We start from the raw sequence: 12,468 nt of genomic DNA, 5'->3' as shown, positions 1-12,468 counted from the left end.
GAGTCCTCTGACACACATGTGTTAAGAGGTGCTTTAAGGTCTATTTCCAGGAGTGTAGTTGTGGGAAGCACATGCCATTTTTTTTAAAGATTTTATTTTTAAGTAATCTCTACACCTAACTTGGGGCTCAAACTCATGACCCTGAGTTCAAGAGTCGCAGGCTCCTCCAACTGAGCCAGCCCAGTGCCCTGCCATATTTTTTTTGCAAGCTGTTGTCAGTGGACGAGCGTGCCTGTTGCTCTGTGTCCTGTTGCCCAGCGTTTTAATCTCTGCCAAACTGGTGGGGGTGAAATTATATCTTGCTATATTACTTTACCTGGTATTTCTCCCAAAACCTTGAGAATCTTTTGTTTAGGGGCTGTTCTTATTTCTCTTCCAATCAGCAAGAAAGATGTATTAAAATATCCCCTTATGATGGTCTGATTTTCTATTTCTCCTTGTGTTGTCAAGTTTTGCCTTATAAAATTTGAGGTCATTTTATTAGATGCATACAAATATAAGATTGTTGTAAATCCTGGTGATTTAAAACTTTCGTCACTATATCTCTAGTAATATAAAATTTTCTTCTTTATTTTGCCTGATATTGCCACTAGCTTTTTTTTTTTCTTGGTATTCCTCTTTTCTACCTTTTAACATACAGAATTTTTCTGTATGCTTATATTTTAGATTACAATATACATGTACATATATAAACATATAATTTTAATGCCCATTTTAAAAATAATTTTTGTCTTTTAACTGTAGAATTTGGTCTATTGACATTTAATGTAATAATTGGTATATTTGGATTAAATCTATCATCTTATTTTGTACTATCTATTGTCCACCTTGTCCTAGGTTTTTAAATGTTCCTATATTTAATAGAGTGTATATATTTAACTTACATATGTATTTATTTATTTATATATTTTCCCTCTAAATATATTTTCTGGGCTATGTGTTTTTTTTTTTCTTCTTTTGGGGGGGTTGATTATGTTTTCTACCAGCTTACTGTCCTTCCCTACTAGTTTAGAATTTATGCAATCTATTTATTTATTTTACTGATTTCTGTATAAATTACAACATGAATCCCTAATTAATAAAATTCTGTTGTTAATCAAAACCTTCACCCTCCTTCAGGACAATACAAGGTCCATAAAATACTGTAAACCAATTTATTCCCCTCTCAATTGTATACTATTTTATGATATATTTAAATTCTATATTAAAAGGCTCCTGGAATGCTTTGTCGTTAGTGCTTTATACAACGTTCATCTAGATTTGCCTTCATATTCAACACTGCCTTTGCTCTTCATTACTTCTTGCATCTTGTACCTTTTATATGAGATATTTTCTGTCTGTTTGAAGTATATATCCTTTAAAATTTTCTTCAGTAAAGGTCTGCAGAAGCAAACTCAGTTTTTATGCATCTTGAAATGTACTTATTTTGCCTTCAATATTGAAGGGTTTCATCACTGCTTATGGAAGTCTAGATTGCTGGTCTTTTGCTTGTTTTGTTTTCTAGCATGTTGAACATATTTGGTTTCTAGCTTCTGTTGTTGTTGTGAAAAAGTCAGTGATCTATCTCATCTCCTTGACTGATTTTAAGATCTCTTAATTATTGGTATCTGGTAAAATGATATATCTAATTGTGGAGATTTATATATATATTTATAGCAATATATGTTCATTTTCTTTATCATACTTGCTACTTGTTGGACTTCTTAGATCTGGTGTTGGGAGACTTTCAAAAATTCTAGAAAATTCTCACCCATTATCTGCTTTAATATTCTAAATTCTCCCTTTTATTTTATTTTTCTGGAAATTCCAGTAGGTGCATTTTAGATTTTTTAAATCTTTCCTCTGTTTCCTTAATTTCTTTTTTAGAAGAATGTTCCTTTCTTTTTTTCACCCACCCTGTTAAAGGTAGTATGGTATTATCACATATGGATGTACTGTAATATATTTAAGAAATAAAGTACTGGCAATTTCTAATTTCTTGTTTTATGAGGCACAGCAACTTTTTTTTTTTTTTTTTATGTATAGCTGTTCAGTGATTTCCCTTAGGGTGGTAAATCCCTCAGTGTGGTGTTGCTGTGTGCACAGTTAGAATGTTGATACATACTCCCAAATTAACCCCTGAAGGACAGTACAAATTCCATTCTCCCCCAAAAGGCACCTGAGTCTCCCTTTGTTTATACCCTCCTTGAGATCTTATTTTCATTTTTGCTGGTTGATGGGTAAAGAATGACACTGTATGGCTGTTTTATTTGATTTCAAATATTTCGGGTGAGGATGAGATACCTTTTCTTATATGTTTTGGCTCTTTGTATTTTTCCTTTGTTGAGTGACCTTTGTGTGCCCTTTGCCCATCTCTTTATGTGGGTGTTTATCTTTTTCTAAATAAATTGCAAGAGTTCTATATACATTAGGAATTTTAACACTTTTCACATATATTTTGTATATGTCTTCAGTTCATCTTTTAACTTGTGTTAAAACATAAATAAATATAACTTGTGATTTAATATACATAAGTTTATAGTTTTTTTCTTTTTTAATTGAGATAATTGACATAGTGTCTTAGTTTTGAGTGTAGAACATAATGATTCAGTGAATGTTCATTTCTTTGTCTTTCATGCCATGTTCTGAATAATTTGTTTGGATTCATTCTTCAGTTCATTATTTCTCTCTCTAGTTGTACCTTGTGTGCTGTTTAATCTATCCATTGGGTTTTTAGTTGTAATTATTTTAATTTCTAGGAATTCTATTGTCATTTTCATAAATATTTTGCCATTCCTTATAACTTCCTGGCTCAGCTTTCCCTTTTATTTCTGTATGTGTATTGTGATAGTTACTTAATATTCTGTGCAGACTATTAGTATTGTGATAATTTCAAAATCTCAAATTCTTTGTAGATCTGCTCCTAACATTTGTTATTTTCTGTTTTCGCCTATAGTGTTGTTTCCTTGTATGTTTTGTGATTTTTGACTTAATCTGCTAATATTCCTTTGAATTTTATCTGTAGGAATATTTTTGAAGTCTCCAGAGATAATTGTGTTTGCTTCTGCCAGTTCCCTTAGGTAACTACTGATGCAGAAGCAGTTTGAATTATCAATTAGGGTTTTATAGATCGCACAGGGTGCATGGTTTGGACTTGCAGACTTGTATAAAGTCGGGATTGTTTACAAGTTCTCAGGGGAACTTCCCTCCCCTGTTTTCCAGTGTCATTGTACTTTTATGCCTGGGTTATTTCTTTTGCATCTTTACACTTGCGATAAAACTCAATGGACTTTGTTTTATGAAGGAGGATCTCTTATAAGATTCCTTACCTTGCACTTGCTCTAGGCTTTGCCTTTATCTCCTGAAACTTATGCAGACTGCAAAGGAGGAGAACACAGGCTTCAGAGTTCAGCAGAAATTCTCTTGCAAAGCCAGCTTAAACATTCCCTTACATTTCTGCTTTCACTTTATTTTAGTCTTCTGCGTATTCCCTTTTTTTTTGTTGCTATTGTTAATTTATTTTTGGAAACAAAACAAAACAAAGCAAAGTAGCATGTGGCTTCCATCTGAAAACTGGCCCCATCTGTCTTTCAGATGACACTAAATCAAACCCAAAGCTGGAGTTATTTGGGACTTAATTTTGAATTCCTAAATAATTTGGCTTAATGGGACATTTCCTATACATAAAACAGTGAAATTCAAACGTTTGATTCTTCCTCCCCATCCTCTTAGAGAGAAAATCACTCCAAAAAACAATGCGATATTTCTTCTGTCTTCTTGACCCTTGGCTTTGAAAATTCCTTATAAATAATCCCTGAGGTTTGTCATATTCATTCATAAAATTAACTGAGAAAATTCTTAATACATATAGGAGGATTAAGAGATGATTTAAATATGCTATTAAAAATACTTCTGTGGAATTAAATCCAATCTGTTCTTCTAATACCTAGTTTGAAGGGTAATTATAGAGCAAGCATTCAGTAAGGTTGGGGGTTGGTTTCCTGGCACTGGGAATACAGGATTTTTCTCCAAGTGACATTTATATAAATATATCTTGGAAATACCATCTACTCTAAATCTTACTGTGCCTTCCATCCATACAGTTGGAAGAAACAGAAAGTAAATGAAAAATTTCAGATAAATCGAGTGACCCTGAAGAAAAGCTGATTTAAGAGGAAGTGTCTCTTACCATCACCTATTGCCACCCAGTATTTTGTTTGAGAACCGATTTCTATTCCCTACTTCTACCTATTAACTACTCCTTAAAATATTTTTCTTTGCCTTTGAGGAAGGGCAAACTTTCACTGTGTTTTAGGAATCATTCAAATTATATGTTTGAGACGATACTTTCATTGACACTTGAAGAAAGTAGTTCACTGTATGTTTCCATCAGAGTAGGTGGCAATTATGAAAATAATCTTCAACTTCCCACTTTCACATCAGTGACCCCAGTAACTCAGGAATACACGGTAGGAGGGCAGCACGTGTTATATACTAATGCCATGAATTTCTTATTGATGAATGACAGCAAGACACAGCCATGGTGGCATCAATGCCAAGTAAACACACAATTCTTGGTTTAGGAACAGGTAGAATGAAGCAAGATTCTGCTTTTGGTTCTGTCTTTGTACTGCAGGCTGGTTGGCACGCAATTAGGGATGTGCATTGATTTAATAAATTTTGAGAACAGAGATGCTTTTCAATTTTATTTTTTTGAAGATTTTTTATTTATTTACTTGACAGAGAGATGGGAGAGCACAAGTAGGCAGAGCGGCAGACAGAGGGAGAAGGAGAAGCACACTCCCCGCTGAGTAGGGAGCTGGACATGGGACTCAATCCCAGGACCCTGAGATCATGACCTAAGCCTAAGGCAGATGCTTAACCGACTGAGCCACCCAGGCGCCCCATGATGCTTTTCAATTTTAAAAATAAATCCTTTGTTAGTAAAAACTGTTATATATTTAATTAAAAATGTTCAGTTCCCTAAATATGATTATTAAAATGAAACAACTCAGTAACTATGTTTTAGCTCAGCATTATGGTTCATTCCATATCCCCTGAAACAAATATGGCCCATGGACCCCACTTTCGTTTTTCAGATATGCTGTAACTAATGACTTTCAGCAGTGACCAAGAGAGCCTTACCATTCCCCTCAGCTTGATGAAACTTTAGACAGACTTCTTCCCGACTCCAGACCTCCCTTTTCTTAGAACATTCACTTTGGAAAACTTGTCATTGTAAATTCTTCCTCTGCCCCTTAAAAAAAAGACTTCTTGCCAGTTTTACAACCCAGAAAAGTGGATATATTCAAATCAGCTAAGATATAGGCTTCCATGGTCTCCTAACTTGGTCTCAACCCATGTTGGCAATTTTATTTTTCAAGTATCTTCTAGATTTTCTAAACAGAGTTCTCCACTTTTTTTTTTGCTAAGCTTACATACTTATGTTTTCCCTCCATTTGAACTTCTTCTTCCCTATATCCGAGTCTATCAGAATTCTACCCATGCTCAGGACCCAGATGCATGCCATAACCACCTTTCTAAACACCCACATGGAAAGTGATTTTCTGTCCCTTGTGTTTTTTAGTACACACATTGTGCTTATTAAAATCTAATTTGTATTGTGGTTATTCTGGTACATGTCATAGACTCTCTATTAACTTATAAAGTCCTTGAAGGTGAGTTTGTGCCCACTATGTATTTGATTTTTACACATAATAGAAAATATTTTTAAAAATATGTGTTAGGTAAGTGAACTAAAAACACTTCAGTGAATGCACAGTGGTGCACTTGGCCCCTCCCCATCCCAGGCAAAGTTGCATCATAGGCGGTGCCTTAAATTCATGCCCCAGAGGCCTCTCTTCAATTTTTATGTGTGAGTTCTCAGGGAGATTGAACACCTGATTCTCATTCTTGCTAACCAGAGTTATAGACAATAAATCGAATCACATTCCTAGTTCAGGAAAACATGGCTAAAGCTAGCACACAGCAGAAAGTGTGTTGGTTGAAAATAAATGACACTGGAACCCCACCCTCTATTATTCTATCTGAAGTCAAACTTTTGTCTGACTCAAACAAGGAACTAGTGTTATAAACTTGTGTGAGGTAGTGTGTAGCCACACCCACCAGGCTCTAAGCCTAGGGTGGGTGGTGGTCTGGTAAGGCCAAAGAAAAGACCCAAAGACAGCAATCAAGACATAGGTTTATTGGGGGAACTTATGTACAGGGAGTCCAGGAGCGGCTGACTGCACAGAGTATCCACTGCTGGGATCCACGTGCAGCAAGTTTTCTATCAAGCAACTGTCAGTGGCCCTTCCCCTCCTTGCATAGCCAGTGTTTCCAAGGAGACCAAGGCTTGCCACCTGGACACCCTTCCTTACAATGGAGACGCTCTGGGTTGGCCACTCCCAGAGCCTCTGACCTTGAACACAGAACAACACATTCTGCTGCACGTTCTGCTTGATGCGAATATAGAGTGAGGGCAGGATCTCTCCATTTTCAAGGTAGTGTTTAACAAGGGCATTTAACATGTGCTTGCACAAACTAGCTATCCAGTGTGTACCATAGAGGTAGCAAATCTGAAATCTTCAACTCCTTCAATACATGGACATTAAAGAAAGTGAGGGTATTTCTTTTCATTGGTTGGACTCCTGATTTAAAGGCCTCAAAGGAGGCAGAGAAAAGAACCAGTGTACTAGAGGTCTCACCTGAAGCTCTGGATGACTGGCACATCTAGGTGAGCACACTCTCATAGTTGCCTACCTGGTATCCATCCTCCCTTCCCCCTTAGTTACAGAAGCCCACTTGTTCAGTATGGCAATGTAGCTAGCTGAGCGCTCATTATACCAATCTCCCTTGCTAGAAAATATAGTTCTGGCCAATGAAAACTAAGCAGGAGTCTTTTGGGTAAGCTTTCCAGGAAAGTTTTTTTTTTTTTCCCTAGACCAAAAAGAGAAAGACAGTTGAAACATGCTTTTAGCCCTTTCTCCTCCTTCCTATCTGGAATTGAGTATAATACTCTAATCCCTAGAAGTGTAGCACCATTTAGAAGCATAAGGAAGAAAGATTCATACTAAGAGTGGTAGAGGGGAAAGACAAAAGGATCCTAGGTCCTAGGTGGCATCTTGGTATAGCTGTATTAATGCTAAGCTGTCTTGTTTGGATTTTATATTTGTGTGTGTAAAAAATGAACTCAATTTGTTAGTGCTGGTGCAGTTGGGTTTCTGTAATGTGTAGACAAATATAAACTTGACAAATCCACTGGACATGCCTAGAAAACATGTGAATGAATCAACTCTCTGGGCAGATCTGGCCCTTCAATGTCTTCTGCCATCTTTTATATTCCGCCAGTTCACTTGTCAGTGAATTGAATGCAGAGGATCCAAAGATGACGTCAAGGAAACACCAAAGAATACTGGAAACATAAGACAGAAGGAGCAAGAATCTCTGAACCACACAGGAAAGGTCAGCTGCCAAACATATCTGATCATGAGCCAGCCATGGACTTCTATTGTGTTCAACCACTGAGATTTGGGGGTTGTTCGTTGGATAACTAGCATTATTAATAACACCAACCAAAACACAACTCGTCAGGAGAAGGTCTGAGGTACTGCCTATATCATTTAGAATGTTTTAGACTACATGCAACAGAAAATTCCAAACCCAATACCTTTAATCCAGGATATTAAGTATCTCACAAACCAAGGATAGGGCAGTGCCAGCATCGGCTAATTTAATGGATAAATTACATCATTAGACTCCATGTTCTGTCTTTCTGCTCTGCCATCGTCAGCATTTTGGATTTGCCCTTAGGCGTGTTGCCCTCCTAATGTGAGAAGGCTGCAACACTTTCAGGGGTCCTAACCAGATATGGCCATCTAGAAGAACTCCTTTTCTCATGTGTGTCTTCTTCTTCTTTTTAGATTTATTTATTAATTTAATTGAGAGAGAGCGCGCCCGCGAGAGTGTGTGTGTGTGCTTGCAAGTTGGGGGAGGGGCAGAGGGAGAGGGAGAAGCAGACTCCCTGCTGAGCACAGAGCCTGAAGGGGTTCCATCCCACAACCCATGAGATCATGACCTGAGCCGAAACCAAGAGTTAGTGGCTCAACCGACTGAGCCACCCAGGTGCCTTCATGTGTGTCTTCTTTAGAGTGAAGAAGTTTTTCCCAGAAGCCTGATAGCAGATACCTTCTCATGTTTCATCAAACAAAAGTGCCTCATATACTCGTGCCTAAAGCTCATCTGCAAGGAGAATGGGACCTCGGTGATGGGCTTACATCAATCAGCATTTGCCCCCTGAGGCTCCACATGGTATTAGCCTTCCCTAAAGCACATAGAGGCCCAGAGAAGGGTGGATCCTTGCACAAAGTGCGAGAGTCCTATTATGTAAAAGGGGATGGGAGTAGGCACCCAGTAGTGTCTGCTGTATTTCTCATGAGAGAGCTCTTCTTGAAAAGAGGGACCTGGGCACAGTGAGATTAAGCCAGTGACAAAGATCTGGTCATTGGGAGAGATTCAAGATCCCAAGTATAACACAGTGATGGATAAAGGACTATGTTCTTGGCCCCTCTCCTGGATGATTATTTGCTTCTCAAAGAGAGTGTGAGAACTTTACGTAAAAAGTGAGCACTGAGTCCCACCCTGCCTTTTTCCCTCAGCAGCTTTCACCTGTATGTGTCTCACTGAAGATCTCTCTCAGCTGCTTTTCTCCTCCCCAGGCACTGATGGTTGAGGCTTCCTGCTGCTGGTGTTCCTTGGAGCTGTTTTCTCAGTGCTCCTGCTCTGCCCCCAGACTTCTCGTGGCCCCAAGCACCCGTGCCTCCATTGGGCTCTCTCCCTCCCTCAGCTGTAGACACTGCTGCTACATACTTCCTCTATGTGCCTTGGAGAAGTTTCCCTCAGCTCTTCAACACTTCCCGTTTCCCCCTAGCATGGAGGCAGCCTGGAACCTACAATCAGAGTACGTTCAATGGCAAGCAAGGGAGAGGAGGAGCAAGACGCCATAGATAGAGGTAGGAAGAAATCGTAGTCTAATCTTGCTCACTAGAGTTACACATTAGGATTTGGGGCCACATTTAATATAAAAAAGAGTATTTGTTTGCTGGACATTATGGGTCTACGAATATATTTCCCTTCGGGACCTCCAAAAGGAATTATGTGGATCGAAGAGCAGAATTTTGGTAAAGCAGTCCTACCTTACTGGTGTTTTCACTTTTTCCGTGGTTTCAGGTATCTGCAGTCAAGCACCATCTGGAAGCGGATGGTCCTCTTTCTGACATACCACTGAAGGTCAATAGTGGCCTAGTGCTAGGTCACAATGCCCACGTCATCCACCTCATTTCATGTCACCCTGAAGGCATTTTGTCATCTCACCTTATCACAAGATGAAGGGTGAGTGCAGTACAAGAAGATATTTTGAGAAAGAGACCACATTCACATAACTATTTTAAACATACATTGTTTGACTTGTTCTATTTCATTACTCGTTATTATCTCTGACTGTGCCTAATTTGTAAATTGAACTTTGTCATAGGTATGTCTTTATAGGAAAAACATAGGATATATAATATAGGGTTCGGTACTATCCATGGTTTCAGACACCCACTAGGGGTCTTGGATTGTATCCCCCACAGATAAGAGGAGATTACTATATACCAGAGTTTTTGGCCCTTGGAACGTATCCCCCTAAGATAAGAGGGAGATTATACTGGAGTTTTTGGCCACTGTTAACAAATTGAAAGTTTATCTTTCCAGAACATTTTTATGAATATGTATGCATGTTTTCTTTAATTGAGAACATATTGCACAGACTTGGTGGTATTCTATATTTATACTTCAGAATGGTATCAGTCAGGACTCCTCAGCGCTAGCTTTGCAGCTCTCTCCACGGACCTCCCTCCAGCTAGATGGTCCTGGGGTCTGCGTTCTCTTAGCATTGCTTCTTCCCTTCATCCCTCACGTCTGGGAGTGAAGCATTTTCCTACTGTTGGTAATTTCTGGGCTGCCTCGCCATCCTGCTTGGCTTCTAAATTCTTGCATCAGCTGTGTAATAAATCCCCTTTATTTTACCCTTGTTTGAAACGTATATGGTGGTTTCTGTTTGCTGATGATTCCTTCGGTCTTCTGGTTAAATACTCGAGGCTGGGGAAATGTAGTTGCCTGCGCAATGCAACAGGGAGAAGAAGGGCAGCAAATGGATCTGAGAGCCAACAGGAGGGTGGCTGTGACTGTGTCTCCTTTTTGTTACTCAGTGTCCCTTTCGCTCTGCTCCCTGTGTTTAATGTCCATGCAACACTTCACATTTCCGCCTAGTAGGAGGCAGCTGTCATTTAGAGAAACATTTTCCTCCTTTCCCCCCAAATGGAGGCATGAAGTAACTGTGTTAGCCAAGCTAGGTTCTCCAGGTGATATGCCGCACCTCCGTTGGTTCCGGGTTCTCCCGGTTGTGGTTAGGGTTTCTGAGGACTAAATGACAAAGTTGGAACTCACCCATAACCCCCAAACGAAAAAGTACATGAAGGGGAAAGGTAAAACTAGGCATTTTGTTAACATACAGGCATGTGTGTCAGGAAAATGTGCAGATCTGCTACAACCCTCCTTTCTCTGGATGGTCATGAGGTCATATCATGGACACATCATTTTTTTCTTTTACTGGCCACTCCATGTTCTCTTACACTGAGGCACCTTACCTGGGTTCTATTCTTGGTGGAGTGATCCTAATCTTTCTTCTTGAAGCACATGCGTCATTAGGGGTCCTGCCTTGATTGGGTTGTTTTAATCTTCCATTGACTTTTACTGGGACATGGAAGTCCCACGAGGTGCCCTGGGGCATCTTCTGGGTTCTGACGTAGTCTTCGGCCCCTGTCGTGTATCCTTGATGCAGTTCCCTTTGATAGACTGGATATATCATCACAGCTAGTACAGTAACTCCTCTGCCTGTTGAATCAATGGCATGAGAAGCCTAAAGTGACCAGATGACAGTTGTAACTTATAGCTTAATGGGATGATTATGGAACCTTCCTCCCTTGGGAACTAAGATCCATAAGCCATTGGAACTCAGGGCTGCAAGTTTGCAATGATGGAATATTATGTCTAAAAAGGGATTCTTCTACCACCATCTCTTAATTTTCAGCCTGTGTATCCTGACAATTTGGGGAAACAGCACCTTATATTGGTCTCTAGCTCAAACATGTACCGCATCTTGGAGAACAGCACATCAGCCTCAGTGAGTCTTCAGCAAACCATTCTTTCTGTTGGGCTAGCTGCTTCTTGGTGTTGGGCTGCATGAGTTGAGGGAGTGGGAGGCAATGGAGGCCCAAGATGTTTGGGTGGTTCAAAATTGTTCAGTTTTATCTGAGACACGCAAATACCCCCCATAACAAATCTCACAGTCCCACTCTTCTGAATAATGTCATAACCTTTACATAAGAGACTTGAGTGTGCTTGTACTGGTCAAGCAGGTTGATGTTAGCTGACAGGAGCTGGAGCCATGGAGGAGATGCAGCCCCTGCTGGGGGCAGCACAGGGGCAGAGGGAGAGGGAGTTCTCCTGGGGAAAGGATTTGTGTGTAAGGAGTTACTGTGGAAGTGCTCCTGGGGGAGACACATGGAGGAGTGGAGAGGCAGGGTCAGAGAGGAGTGAAAGCCAGGCAGAGCTCCTCAGAGGGTGGCTGTAGCTGGATCCTACAGTGTAAGCTGTGCCTCCATTCTCTGATCCTGAAGCAAGGGAGCTGGGTTTTTTTTTTTTTTTTTTTTTTAACTCCCACCCATCTCCGGCAGTGGTGATGAGTAACCTCCTCCTCCGAAGTGCCCAGACATTTCCAGGTCTTTGCTAAGCAAAGCGAGCTCTAGTAGCCTGAAAACAGTTCTCCAAAAAATAACTGCAGGGGCTCCCTTGAAATGAAACCACATGGAAGCTTGTGGGAGGTGGGTGAGGTACACACAGAAACCATAAAGACATGGGTTCCAGGTGATCTGCGTGCGTTGTGACATTGTTGGCTACACCCACACTTTAGTGTTCTGCTGGGGCCTTTCATTGTCTGAAACCACTGGATGCCACAGGGTAAGAAAATATAGTTCCCTGAGAGATGGGACACGGTAGAGAATGATGGAGGTTGATCTGAGAATGAACAGGTTAATTGACCCCACCCCAGTATATCATAAAAAATCTTTCCTGACATTAAATGTTTTTCTATAGCCGTTTTAATGATTGCATAATATACCACTATATAGACGTGCATGTTCATTTAAGCAGTCTCCTTTTTGTTAGAAATGAGCTCTTTTCCCTATTATAAATATTATTGTGGAACAACTCTGCAACTAGGGTTTAGTTTATGTCCTTGATTTTTCCCCTAGGACAGACAGTGTTGGTATTTTAATTGGATGAAGAGGAAGAGAGGTGTAGCATTACTCAAATACTCTAAGTAAGTGGACACAACACGTGAAACTCCTGATACGAATGTATGTGAGTTGGCAACGTTTTACACATGGT

The sequence above is a fragment of the Leptonychotes weddellii genome, chromosome 9 (genome assembly GCF_054177405.1).
Source record: "Leptonychotes weddellii isolate Sample4059 chromosome 9, ASM5417740v2, whole genome shotgun sequence".
NCBI classification, from domain to species: Eukaryota; Metazoa; Chordata; class Mammalia; order Carnivora; family Phocidae; genus Leptonychotes; species Leptonychotes weddellii.
The sequence above is the reverse complement of the archived record's forward strand: the minus strand, read 5'-3'. Positions refer to the sequence as shown.